The sequence below is a fragment of the Panicum hallii genome, chromosome 8 (assembly GCF_002211085.1).
Source record: "Panicum hallii strain FIL2 chromosome 8, PHallii_v3.1, whole genome shotgun sequence".
NCBI classification, from domain to species: domain Eukaryota; kingdom Viridiplantae; phylum Streptophyta; class Magnoliopsida; order Poales; family Poaceae; genus Panicum; species Panicum hallii.
The window spans coordinates 41,703,074-41,717,754 of record NC_038049.1 but is presented as its reverse complement, the minus strand read 5'-3'; the positions used below and the strand labels follow the sequence as shown (position 1 = coordinate 41,717,754).

General features: G+C 50.0%; 1 long non-coding RNA gene across 1 annotated transcript; it reads left to right on the top strand.

Moving 5' to 3' along the window:
• Positions 1–12,407: 12,407 nt before the first annotated feature.
• LOC112902437 lies at positions 12,408–12,876 on the top strand. Its single transcript, XR_003230579.1, has 3 exons — positions 12,408–12,511; positions 12,628–12,710; positions 12,785–12,876. It is a non-coding gene; the product is annotated as an uncharacterized LOC112902437 (long non-coding RNA).
• The last annotated feature ends 1,805 nt before the right edge of the window (positions 12,877–14,681 follow it).

The window sequence follows — 14,681 nt, the reverse complement described above, 5'->3', positions numbered from 1 at the left end:
AAAATTGCATGGTTTTGCTTGATGAAAACATGGTAGGATAGCCACCCTTGTTTGTGATAGCCATACCTTGACCACCTGGTTTTATAAAGAAAATGTATGTGTGTGGGAAGGGATAACTTGTGGTTTTGAAAGGCGAATTAGACGGGATGGATGGCATTTCTATGTGACTTGCCGCTGGTGTGCTCGTACTTGTGTGGTTGAGGTAGGAAGGGAGATATCCATCTTGTCACCCCTAAGGACCGAGTTGATGTGTCTTCTCACCTAGCTTCCTGTGCTGGTCACATAACTAGTGTTTCTCTCCGGGAATGGTTGGGCTGGTGTGAGTTGTTTGGAAAGTGTCCGGCAGCTGTGCCACGTGCTACGGCGGACGGGGAGTCCGGTAGCAGTTTAAAACTTGGCTCCTGTGTGGATCAACATCGTGTGCTCCTTCGTACTAGAAAACTTGTTTTGGAAATGTTTTTAAACAGACCTTTGCATACAACCAAGTTTTCCGCAAATGAACCATAACCTCATCCTTGGATTCTCCTGTGCATTGATTTCTGTTATACCCCCTCCGTGGGTGTGATTGGACTTGCTGAGTATGTTTGTACTCACCCCATTCTTACTTTTACAGTGGAAGATCCAGACTACATCCCCGAAGACATCGAGTAGGCCACCGCTGGAACTCCGCATGGCGCAAGACTCTGATGACCCTCTTTTCGTAGCTAGTGTAGTAGTGTGGGTTTTAGTTGTAATCCTCGCGATAGTGGCGCTTCACTGCCCATTACCGCGTAGAGCTGTACGGTGATGTACCATCTGATGTAATAAAAGTGTTATCAGCCTCCTGGGACTGATAAAGCATCACTTTTAAGTCTTCCCTGATGGGGGGGACGCTTCAGGTGGTATCAGAGCCGTAGGCTGGCCGTAGGACGTGACCCTAGGAACGAGACCCTTTTTTAGGCCCCAGGACTTGTTTTGACTTAGCTCGTTTCCTGCACAAACACTCACCACTGGTCTTTGCCCTGTTCCAGATGGCTGACAATGGATGGGTTGACGGAATCTGCCACGCAGAACCCGGCCTTCCTAAGTTATTAATACTCAGCCTGGAACGCATCGGAGTTAAGGAACCACCGGAGTATGCCTATCGAGAATACATCTCCAAGGGCATCCTTCGGTGCGACATGATGGTCTTTGTGGGAAAAAACACTCGCTACCCTGATGTGGATCCCTGGTTCATCTCCACCTCTGGCTTTCACTTCCCTGACACCTACCGAAAGGCCGCCCATAAAGCCCTGCGATGACTGCGTGTGATCTACAAGCACGACCTTCAGCGGACCCCTATGGGATTTTTCCCACCTACTGAAGGAAGAGGACGCACTTAGATTGCCCGGATGAGAGGACTCGGAAGAGAAGAAGAGGACCTAGAAGATACGGTCTCCCACCTATCCATCTACCTTACCGGCCTGGATGCGCTCTACCGCGAACAGGCGGCACAACTGAAGCATCTAATCCATGGGGCAGAAAAGGCAACCTAGGAACTGGAAGAACAACAGATAAGAGCCGCACGCGCCGAGTATTCCTTAGCCGCCCTCCAAGCCCAGATGCAGGAATACGAAAACCGCAGAGGAATAGGTGGATGGATAGAGGAAGAAGAGGAACCCGAGGAAACCCATTGGGATAAAGGTACTCAGACCGAAGATGAGGTGATGGATCAGTGCCTCCCAATAAAGAAGTGCCCTATCAGAATCGAGGAAGAATCCCCATAATAGGAGTAGCACTCCAAGCTAGAACCCTACCCTAATAACCACGTATCCATGGAAACTGTACCCCCATGTTGCAATAATAAATATTATCTACTCCCTTTTGTACCTGTGCTAGATTGTTTACCCTGTCCTTGTTCCAGATGGCTGAGGAAGGATGGACCCAGGGCGATTGCCAAGCCGCACCTGGCTTTCCCAGCCTTTTGATCAACGCCCTGGAAAGCCTTGGCGTTACGGAACGCCCAAGGTACTACAGCAGAGAGTACGAACACCATGCTACCCTCCGCTGCAGGGTGATCCTGGTCATCGCCAGGAGCAACCGCTACCCCGACATCCAGCCATGGCGAGTGACTGCCACAGGGTTTAGGCACCAGGACACCTACCCCTTGAGCGTCAGAAAAGCACTCCGTTATTTATGCCGGATTTTTGAAGGACACCTCGCCGCCACCCCAGTAAGGTTCTTCCCGCCGGCCATCAGAACCCCAGTTTGGGAAGCACGCATGAGAAGCCTGGAACGTCGTCGCCAGGAAGAAGGCCCTCTGTACCAAGTGGCTACTTATCTAGCCGCCCTGGATCAACTCTTCGATGAGCAAGCCAGCCTTCTGAGAGAGCAGATCCATCGAGCCGAACAAGCAGAGCTCGCAGTGAGACTGCAGCAGATCCGAGCTGCCCAAGCCGAGGCAAGGGCCGCAGCCGCGGTCAGCAGCGAAGCAGTCGCCCAAGAGAGCCTCAGGCAGGCCCGAGACCGGCGTATGCTAGAGTGGACCCAAAGTGGAACACCAGTCCCGGCAATCGGTGAAGACCATGTTTTACTCGGGACGCCCGTCATAGGATGGGGACCACTCTTTGGAAACACACAAGACCCACCTGAGAACCCTGAAAGTTCTGGTACCGCCGTCGAAAGGGATGCTGCAGTGCAACCCTTGACAAATGGAAATTCAGAGAACGGCGAGCAAGGATTACTCACACTCCCCGCCCCAGAAGAAGGCACGCCCCGCGAGTAAAATAACCGACGCCACCCCAGTGATGTACCCCCCAGCCGCTTTTGTTTAAGTCGTACCTGACCCCAGACGAGTAGTACGAGACCTAGTCCTACCCCCAAGCTGTACCCCCCCTTGCAGTAATGAAGTTGTTTGTGCTTGTTGTTTATGATGTTGTGTGCTGGTTTGTTGTGTGCTGCTTGTTTATATGACTACTGGCAGGAGGTAGATTCTGCCTTATATACGAATTAAACAACTTAAACATCACATAATCATAACCCCACTCTACCCAATCAACAGATGGCTCCCCGAAGCGTCGCAAGGGCCTCCCGTAGCCGGAACCCTGCAGCCACTGGTGCCGAACCGTAGCCTGTTGGACAAAATCTTTAGGGAGAACAGGAAGTAAGCTAGAACCGAGGAGAAAATCAAGGAGGAGAGCAACTACCACCACCCCCACCCCTCGGAGACCTGGCACAAATAATCCACAACCAGACCCTCATACTGGAACACTGGCCAACGCCCTGGTTAACCGGCAACCACGAGGGCAGAGCATGAATGACAAGCTGACAGCTTTCCTGAGAACCAAGCCGCCCACCTTTGCCGGATCCTGCAACCCTTTGGATGCAGACGACTGGTTACGAGTAATCCAGAGGAAACTCGAACCGTTCGAATGCCAGGACCGAGACAAAGTCCTTCTGGCAGCCCACCAACTCACCGGAACAGCATTATCCTGGTGGGAAAATTATTGTGCCGCAGCCGAGGATGCCTCTACTATCACTTGGGAGGAATTCGTGAAGGAGTTCCGCTGTTATCACATCCCTTCGGCCACCATGAAGCGCAAGGCGGATGAATTCCGCGCACTGCAGCAGGGAAGCATGACGGTGGAAGAGTACACCCACTGGTTCATTGAGTTGGCCCGATATGCACCGGAGGAAGTGAACGACGATGACAAGAAACAAGACATGTTCAAGAAGGGGCTAAATCCAGAACTCCGGACCCTGCTTACCTCTCAGATCTACCCTGACTTCAATACCCTGATGAACAAGGCCATCCTTACGGAAAGGGCCAAAGCCGAAGAGAGGAAGGACAATAAACGCAAATTCCTGGAAAGTAAGGCCCGCCAACAGGACCGTTTCCAAAAGCCGAGAAACTTCAGCTATACTGCACCAAGATCTCAGGCCCCAATGCAGTATAGGACTCAGTCTCAAGTGACAGGACCACGGGCCCCTGACACACAGCCTAGGAGCCAGAGTACCATGAAGGCCCCGCAGAGCAATGCAAGCCTGATCGCCTCCGACAACACCAATGTTAGGGCTTGTTTCAACTGCCGTGAGACAGGACATTTCATTGCCAATTGCCCTTATGCCAAGAATAAGCCGGCTACATCAGCCTTCTCTAACACGGTGAATGGACCTAGACCAGCCCTGACCGGTGCCAACCAAGTACCCATCCGCAGCAACGACAATAGTCAGCACACGAAGCAGCCCCAGCAATCATTTGGACGAGCCCGCGTCAATCACATCGACGCGCAGGAAGCTCAAGGAGCTCAGGGCATAGTACTCGGTGAGTACCTAGTCAACTCAGCTCTGGCAACAGTATTATTTGATTCTGGAGCATCGCACTCGTTCATATCCTTAAGTTTTGTGGAACAACACCGAATACCTACAGTACTACTGAAAACGCCCTGTTAACCCGGACGCCTGGAGGCGACATCAAATGTCAACTAGGTTGTCTATGGGTAAGGGTCAATTTAAGTGGGGTAGAATTTCTAGCAGATTTGGTAGTACTTAAGTCTAAGGGGATAGATGTGATCCTTGGAATGGACTGGTTAAGCCGACACAATGGCCTCATAGGATGTGCGGACAAAGTGGTACACTTAACAAACCCCGAAGGAGTACGAGTAACCTGCCATACCCAGGAAAGTGGGCTCAGCCCAATAGTGTTTAGCATGGAAGCCAAGTCCTTAGAAGAAGTCCCGGTAGTAAACGAATATCCAGATGTCTTCCCCGAAGAACTTCCCGGTATGCCACCAGACAGGGATATAGAGTTTGTCATTGACCTCATCCCTGGAACCTCCCCTATAGTCAAGAGACCCTATAGGATGGCGGCCTCTGAGTTGACGGAATTAAAGAAGCAACTAGAAGAATTACAACGGATTGGCTTCATCAGACCAAGCTCGTCGCCTTGGGGAGCCCCAGTTCTATTTGTCAAGAAGAAAGATGGGACCATGAGGTTGTGTGTAGATTACCGAGCACTGAACGAGGTTACCATTAAGAATAAGTACCCCCTCCCCGGTATTGATGACCTTTTCGATCAGCTAAAAGGAGCCAAGTACTTTTCCAAGATCGATTTAAGGTCAGGATATTTTCAGCTCAAGATCAGAGAAAGTAACATCTCTAAGACAGCTTTTGTCACCCGTTACGGGCAGTTTGAGTTCACTGTAATGTCCTGCGGACTAACCAATGCCCCTGCCTATTTTATGAACCTCATGAATAAAGTATTCATGGACGAGCTAGATAAGTTTGTCGTAGTCTTTATTGACGACATACTTATCTACTCCAAGAGTATTCAGGAACACGAGCAACATCTGCGGGTAGTATTGGAAAAGCTGAGGATGCATAGGCTATATGCCAAGTTTAACAAATGTGAATTCTGGCTGGAGAGAGTGGCTTTCCTTGGCCACATCCTGACCGCAGAAGGCGTAGCAGTGGACCCAGAGAAGGTCGAAGCAGTTTCCAACTGGCAGCGACCGACTAATGTTAGTGAAATCAGGAGTTTTCTTGGATTAGCTAGATACTATCGGAGATTTATTGAGGGATTCTCTAAGATAGCCCGACCCATGACGGAACTTCTTAAGAAGGAGAAGAAGTTCGCCTGGACGGAATCTTGTGAAAGAAGTTTTCAAGAATTGAAGCAAAGGTTGACAACCGCCCCAGTGCTGACCCTACCGGACATTCATCGGGATTTTGTCATTTATTGTGACGCATCCCGACAAGGATTAGGGTGTGTGCTAATGCAAGACGAGAAAGTCGTTGCATATGCCTCCCGCCAACTCAGGACTCATGAGCAGAACTATCCGACCCATGATTTGGAATTTGCAGCCGTAGTGCATGCCCTTAAGATTTGGAGACATTACTTGATTGGAAATAAGTGCGAGATTTACACCGACCATGAGAGTCTGAAATATATCTTCACCCAGCCGGATTTGAACTTAAGGCAAAGAAGATGGTTGGAGTTGGTTAAGGACTACAATTTAGAGATCCATTACCACCCCGGAAAGGCAAATGTGGTAGCCGACGCCTTAAGCCGGAAATCCTATGGACCCAAAGATGACAATCTGCGTGAGGAAATGGTACGATTAAATGTGCACATTATGCCTAGAAGTTCCAGCCATGTGCTGAACGTCCAATCAACACTAGAGGATAGAATTAGAGAGGCCCAAAGCTCGGATCAAGAGTTAATAAAGATCTGCAAACAAACTGGAGAAAACAAAGCACCAGGTTTCAGAGTGGACGATAAGGGAACGCTATGGTACTAGAATAGGATTTGTGTACCCCAGAATGGAGACCTTCGGTGGATGATCATGGATGAAGCCCATAACTCGGCCTACTCCATCCACCCAGGATCCACCAAAATGTATATGGACATAAGGCAAAAATATTGGTGGAATGGAATGAAGGCGGATATTGCATGATTTGTGGCTCATTGTGATACTTGTCAAAGGATCAAGGCCGAACATCAAAAGCCAGCAGGATTATTGCAACCCTTGCCCATTCCGGTTTGGAAATGGGATGAGATAGGAATGGACTTTGTAGTGGGTCTACCTAGAACACAGAAGGGACACGATTCCATATGGGTAATAGTGGACCGACTCACTAAATCGGCTCATTTCATACCGTACGAACTAATTACGGTGGAGAAAAGCTGGCAAAGCTTTATGTGAAAAATATAGTAAAGTTACATGGAGTGCCTAGCAGAATTGTCTCAGATAGAGGAACCCAATTCACCTCTAGGTTTTGGAAAAGCTTGCATCAAGCCATGGGCACCAAGTTAGATTTCAGCTCCGCATATCACCCACAGACGGATGGTCAAACCGAAAGGGTAAATCAGATTGTGGAAGATATGCTGAGAGCATGCGTCCTGACTTATGGAAAGGATTGGGAGCAGAGTCTGCCTTATGCAGAATTCTCGTACAACAATAGTTACCAAGCCAGCTTGGGCATGTCGCCATTCGAAGCTCTCTATGGAAGGAAGTGCAAAACTCCCCTAATGTGGTCAGAAGTTGGGGAACGTGCCCTAGTAGGACCCGCACTTATAAAAGAAGCAGAAGAAAAAGTAGCGGAGATCCGCGAGAAATTAAAAGCGGCACAATCCCGACAAAAGAACTACGCAGACAAAAAAAGGCGAGAAATAAGTTTCAACCCGGGAGATTTTGGTTTATCTCAAAGTCTCACCCATTCGAGGAACGCGAAGGTTTCAGGTACAAGGAAAACTGGCCCCTCAATACATTGGACCGTATCGAGTTCTAAAGAGAGTCGGAGCAGTAGCATACCGACTGGAGTTACCAGAAGAAATGTCGGATATACACCCAGTGTTTCATGTCTCGCAATTAAGGAGGTGTTTGAGAGTACCCGAGGGAGAACACGTACCAGTGGAAACAATAAGACCTGCAGCCGGATCTGCGATACCAGGAAGTACTGGTAAAAATTCTGGACACTGTCACTAGGAGGACAAGAAACACTGAAGTACGAATATGCAGGGTTCAGTGGAGCAGACACGGAAAAGAAGAAGCGACATGGGAACGTGAAGAGGCCCTAAAGAGGGAATTTCCCCATCTGTTTAAAAGCCAGCCAAATCTCGAGGACGAGATTCATTTAAGTGGGGTAGGTTTGTGACGCCCTGAAAATTTATCAAATTAAACTACGCGCTAGGGAGTTTCGATCAAAAACCTAATCGTCATCAAAGCCCGGCCAAACCCTAACCATCTCCGTTTTGCCCGCCATCCTGACAACCGACACAAACTCGACCGCTGTCTCATCCCACACCGCTCGGCGGACCGACGACCACGCGCGACCGCCTTTCCGCGATCAGCGCCGACGCAATTCTTTTTCTCCTCGCACAGCGCGCGAATGTCTCGCACGCGTGGCCGACCAGCCGCGGGCGCCGCCGCGATGCGCGTCGCTTTTCCTTCTCCCTTTCTCTTTTCCTCCTACCATTTCTTCTTTTCCCTTTTCTCCTCCCCTTTTCCATTTTTCTCCTATTTTCTTTTCCCCTTCTTTTCCTTTTCCTCCCTTTTCTTTTCTCCCCTTTTTCCTTTCTTTTCTTTCTTCTCCCCTTCCTCCCTTCTCTCTCTCTTTCCTTTCCCCTTGCCGCGCACCCGAGCACTGCCGTGCGCCGGCCCTGCCCCGGCCGTGCCGCACGCGCACGCGCGCCGCGTGGCCGCGCGCCGCGCCGTGCCGGCCGCCGCTCGCGCCCTCGCCCTGACCCGCGCCACGCCGCGCCGTGCGCGCACGCGCGCGCCCGGACCCGCGATGCCGCGCAGCCCGCCGCTGCCGCGTCCCGCCCCGCCGCGCGCGCCGCCGCTTCCCCGCCCTGTGCCGCACAGCGCCCGGCCCTCCCCCACGTGCAGCGCCCGGCGCCCTCGCCGCCACGCCACATCGCGACGACCGCGAGCGGCCAAACGCCATTAATGGCGCCCGCCAGCTCGATGACCAGCCACCGCACGGCCCCGCCTCTCCACCGCCTCGAGCTCCTATAAAAGGGGCCGAGGAGCACCCCCGGCGCCCCCACGAACCGCAGCACCAATTAGCCCCTCACCTCCCTGCCCCTACCACCGCCGCCACACACGCCACCACCGGCCGCCGCCCCCCACCGCGGTCCCGCCTCCTTGCTGCGTCCCAAGCCGAGGTGAGTAGGGGGATACGACCCCCTCGCCTCCCTCCCCCTTTTCCCTTCCGCCACGACCGCCGCCGGGCCCCTGGCCGGCCGGCACGGCCGCCGCCGCCGCCCCTGTCCCCCTCCTCTATTTCGGTCACAGGGGAGGAGAGGAGGAAGAAGGGGCATTTTGCCCAAAGCCCCCCCCCCTTTTCCTGTGTTTCTCCAAAAGAACCCCCACCTCTCTTTAGTCTTTTCCCAAAGAAACCCCTTCAACAATTCTAATTGCAAATAAACCCTCACCCATGGAAACACATTTATAAACAAACCCTTATCTTTTCCAGGACAACCCAAACCTTCCCCGAAATTCCAAATCGAGTCCTTTTCAGAAATTACAAATGAGCCCCTGGACCCCTGTTTAAACCCTGAGCCCTCTTTAACTCGTCATTTTATGCGCCAAACGAGCTCCGATCGACCCGAAATTTTACCACGCCCTTTCTAGTATAGTTCTAACCATGCCATTAAGAAACCACCCAAAGATATTATCCCTATCGCCATAACTAAATTATTTCCGATTAAAGCTCAGCGATAAAAGCTTTTAGTTCTTTCGCTTAATGGTGTGTTTGTTTGTCTGCGTCGTAGAACACGGAGTGAACGAGGGAGTTCCCGACTGTGACCAAGCGACCGAGGACCAGTTCTGCGACCCCGAACCTGAGGGACAGTGCTTCGATCGGGACCTCCCGCAAGGATTTGATGATGGCAAGTTCAATCCCGCCCTTTGATGCATGTTTCTGTCCTAGTTTTTATAAACACAACCCAGTGGCCTGTTTTATAAAATTGCATGGTTTTGCTTGATGAAAACATGGTAGGATAGCCACCCTTGTTTGTGATAGCCATACCTTGACCACCTGGTTTTATAAAGAAAATGTGTGTGTGTGGGAATGGATAACTTGTGGTTTTGAAAGGCGAATTAGACGGGATGGATGGCATTTCTATGTGATTTGCCGCTGGTGTGCTCGTACCTGTGTGGTTGAGGTAGGAAGGGAGATATCCATCTTGTCACCCCTAAGGACCGAGTTGATGTGTCTTCTCACCTAGCTTCCTGTCGTGCAAACCACTTGACCGTTGTATGGGCAACGGCTTAGCATAAATCCCACTAGTTAGTCTGATAGCCATCAGGAGAGCTGAGAGCAACGGGTGATCAAGGGGAAGGGATAAGCTCTGTGTGACTTATGCCCCGGTTAAACCTCGGAGATAGGTCGAATGACCCCTTGATGGATCCCGTGGTGGCTACTCAGGTCTAGCTAAGGTGGGTAATGGCTTTGTTGGGATTTGCACCGACACTAAGGTGATCGTGCTGTGGTACCCCACCTGTGGGTAAAGTTGCACACCTCTGCAGAGTTAAAATCTATTCGAATAGCCGTGCCCACAGTATTGGGCAAGTTATGGTGTGGTCACATAACTAGTGTTTCTCTCCGGGAATGGTTGGGCTGGTGTGAGTTGTTTGGAAAGTGTCCAGCAGCTGTGCCGCGTGCTACGACGGACGGGGAGTCCGGTAGCAGTTTAAAACTTGGCTCCTGTGTGGATCAACATCGTGTGCTCCTTCGTACTAGAAAACTTGTTTTGGAAATGTTTTTAAACAGACCTTTGCATACAACCAAGTTTTCCGCAAATGAACCATAACCTCATCCTTGGATTGTCCTGTGCATTGATTTCTGTTATACCCCCTCCGTGGGTGTGATTGGACTTGCTGAGTATGTTTGTACTCACCCCATTCTTACTTTTACAGTGGAAGATCCAGACTACATCCCCGAAGACATCGAGTAGGGTTTCGTCCTGCACCCAGTCTTGCCTGTGGTTAAGACCACCGCTGGAACTCCGCATGGCGCAAGACTCTGATGACCCTCTTTTTGTAGCTAGTGTAGTAGTGTGGGTTTTAGTTGTAATCCTCGCGATAGTGGCGCTTCACTGCCCATTACCGCGTAGAGCTGTACGGTGATGTACCATCTGATGTAATAAAAGTGTTATCAGCCTCCTGGGACTGATAAAGCATCACTTTTAAGTCTTCCCTGATGGGGGGGGACGCTTCACCCCTGGAGGATGTCAGGAAAACGCTGTGACAACGCTTGCAAGGAGGGGAACGATGACGAAGGGCGTTGCTGTCGTGGCTTTCAGCGGCATTTCCACAACCTACCTCTTACATGTCCAAACAGGAGGCCATAGACTGCAAGCAGAAACAAGCATTGCTATCCATGAGCGCCGTCGCTATCACGCATCCCGCACAGGAGACGACAGGCGTCACATGCCAAGCGCCGACGAACAAGGTCCGGCACGCCGGGCCTACTGCCGCTTGCCGCCAGGGGTGGAGCCACGGGGTATGCTGGGTGGCCATGGCATACCTTATGGTCCAGCCCAGCCCAGCCCAGCCCAACACATAAAGAAAACCTCACCTTCTGATTCTCCCTACCAACCCACCACCGACAACGTGTTGTTTTACCTCAAACGGCTGACGCTTCGACTTCGCTAGATCGAGGATTGCGTTCGTGGCCTCACCTCGTCAGTCGTTGACTTCCTTGCCGTGGTGCCACCGCCTGTGGCCTGGGCCATCTGTGGCCTCCACGGCTCTGGCGATCCACCCTCCGGCCAAAGATGTAAGTGTCTAAGCAGTTTTTCAGTCCACTTGCATGAATGGTGCGTGAAATTTTTTTAAACTCCGGCCATAGACGTAACTCTCAGTCAGTTCCATTGTAATATATCCAGCCAGGACTGCTCCAGAGAGATCCCAATGATATGATCATAGTTTGCCATTGGGACACCCAAACTAATCTAATCATCGATTAGGGCATTATGCCAACTTGATTCGTGAATTGTCAGTGCTCTTTATTTGTATTCTTTATGAATTAATCATCAATCATGCTAGCATATTATGTTTGAACTATTGTAGGTGTGCAACTTTCTTTTATGCATAACATTTACTTATCATGTTTGAAATTGGTCACTTAGTTATCGAATTTATTGTTTTTTATTTTATTCTTGTATAGGTAAATTTTAAAATTGTTTGCTGAATTCTATTATAGATATATTTGCCCTCGGCCATGGGGTCCGCGGCCTACATGCTGTCGGCTGGGGAGCCCTCCGTCCTCCGCACCGCCGGCTTCCGGTCCGGGCGCCCCCCATCCGCCAGCTGGGGCGGCCGTGGCCTACGTGCCTTCGGTTGGGGAGCCCTCTGTCCTCCGCACCGTCGGCTTCCAGCCCGGGCGCCCCCCGTCCGCCAGCTGGGGCGGCCGCGGCCTCCACGCCGTAGTCCCGAGCACCTGCAGCCTCCGCGTCGATGGCTTGGGTGCCCGCAGCCTCCGCGCCGCTGTCTTGAGCGGCCTCGATGCCCGCGACCTCCATGCCACCGGTCAGGGCACCCACGACCTCCGTGCCACCACCCTGGGAGCTCGTAGCCTCTGCACCATCGGCTCGAGTGGCCTCCGCGCTGCCGGCCAGGGCTCCCCACAGCCTCCGTGCCGCCGGCTTGTGCCCGATAGGAGGGACCAGTGAGAGAGGGATTGGGAACGGGGGAGACAGGAGGGGAACAGTCGAACGGGGACGGGTAATTTCGATTAGGTCAATGCAGAAGTGTGCTAAGGGAAATTTTCTCCTTTTTGTTGATTCTGACATGGGGCAGGAGCATCTAACCGAAAATGTGAGATGAAATTGACGGCGGTGTCATAGGAGGAATAAAAATGAAACTCGGAGTCATATAAGCTAGCAAAAAATTTTCAGGATCAAGGAAGAAGTTGAGTCAGCTTCTGATATCAAATAAGAAATTTTCTCTATTTTCTATGGGTTGTTCAAGAACATATACTCCTATTCCTTCTAGAATTCCAAGGATATTGTTTATAAGGATATGCTGGATGGATAAGAAGACAGGTTAGTTTATTGTGCTACAAATATAGATTATTTGATTTATTTTTCACATAACTATACTATTATATATAGATATGTGTTTTCTAATAAATTAGTACTCTCGTCACTAATCTATGCAGGGCTAGCTGCTGCAGCTCGTTAACTTCCTCTGGCAAGGTATTGAAGTAACAGGCCGTGGCTAGCTGGCGCTTCCGTGGATCAGGTTGGACATGCTTGCTAGCTCCCGTGCATGGTTTCAGTTGTTGCCTGATATTGTTTAATTATTTTTGTCATCAGTTGAGACATATTGTCTGGGAAAGAAATATGAAAATACCACCAATATAATGGAATCATGCATATCACCGTACCAAAAAAGAGAGGAAAATACTGTTAAGTTGTGATCCAAATTCATCTATACACGTATAAAGGCCGACTTCGGACGTAGCGATCGGGATACAGAAAGATCATTGTAAAACCCCGGCGTTTGTAACCGCACTCGATATAGTGAAATTCTGCTGGCTGGCGCCCGTGGTTTCTCCCTTCTACTTTGGAAGGGTTTTGCACGTTAAATCCTCGTGTTCTCGGGATGATCGGTTCTTCTTCGTTGTTCTTTGTCATCTATTTTGTAACAAGTGGTACCAGAGCTGGTTTCAGATTAGGGCTCCGCGATGGCATCGACGAAGTATGATCTACCGATGTTGGACTACAAGACGAGGTTCTCCCTGTGTCAAGTGAAGATGCGGGCAGTTCTGGCGCAATTCCAGGATTTGATGAGGCGCTGGATTGCTTCGGGAAGAGGAAGAAGGATGAGTGGACCGCTGAGGAAAAGCGGAAGGATAGTAAGGCTCTCTCGCTAATTCAACTTCATCTATCTAATGATATCTTGCAAGAAGTGCTGCAGGAAAAAAGTGCTGCAAAACTTTGGCTCAAACTGGAATCGATCTGCATGTCCAAAGATCTAACCAGTAAGATGCACATGAAGATGAAGTTATTCTCGCACAAGTTGCAAGAGGGTGGTTCGGTGTTGAATCACATATCGGTCTTCAAAGAGATCGTTGCCGACCTAGTGTCGATGGAGGTGCAGTTTGATGATGAGGATTTAGGTCTTCTCTTATTATGTTCACTGCCTAGTTCGTATGTGAATTTCTGTGACACCATACTTTTAAGCTGTGATGAACTAACCCTCTCGGAAGTTTATGAGGCACTCCAGTCCAGGGAGAAGATGAAAGGCATGGTACAGTCTGACGGGTCATCTTCCAAGGGCGAAGCGTTGCATGTCAGAGGCAGAATTGAGCAGAAGACCTACAATGATAGCAACGATCGTGAGAAGAGCCTAGATGGTAGAGGTCGTTCAAAGTCCAGACCCAAGAAGTTCTGCAAGTACTGTAAGAAGAAATCTCACTTCATTGAAGAATGTTGGAAGCTGCAGAACAAGGAGAAATGGAATGGTATGAAACATAAATCCAATGGTAAGGCTTCTGTTGTCTCTAGTGTTGGGAACTCAGATTCAGTAGATTGCCTTGTCGTTTTTGCTGGTTGTGTCATCGCTCATGATGAATGGATACTTGATTCCGCATGTTTGTTTCATATCTGCATTAACAGAGATTGGTTCAGTTCCTATAAGTCTGTGCAGAGTGGAGATGTTGTGCGTATGGGAGATGATAACCAGCGTGAGATCATGGGCACCGGTTCCATTCAGATCAAGATGCATGATGGCATGACATGTATGCTGAAAGATGTGAGACACATACCAGGGATGGCTCGTAATCTCATCTCACTTAGCACACTTGACTCGGAAGGATACAAATACTCCGGTTCAGGTGAAGTTCTGAAGGTATCAAAAGGTTCTTTTGCTTATATGATTGGTGATCTAAATTCTGCAAAGTTATATGTGCTTAGAGGATATACAATACATGGTTCTGTTACCGCTGCTGTTGTTACTAATGATGAACCTAGTATGACTAACCTGTGGCATATGCGTCTTAGACATATGAGTGAACTTGGTATGGCAGAATTAATAAAGAGGAACCTACATGATGGCTGCACTCAGAGTAACATGATGTTCTGTGAGCACTGTGTTTTTGGGAAGCACAAAAGGGTAAAATTTAATACTGTGGTTCATCGCACCAAAGGTATACTTGATTATGTACATGCTGGTTTATGGGGTCCTTCTCGGAAACCTTCTTATGGTGGT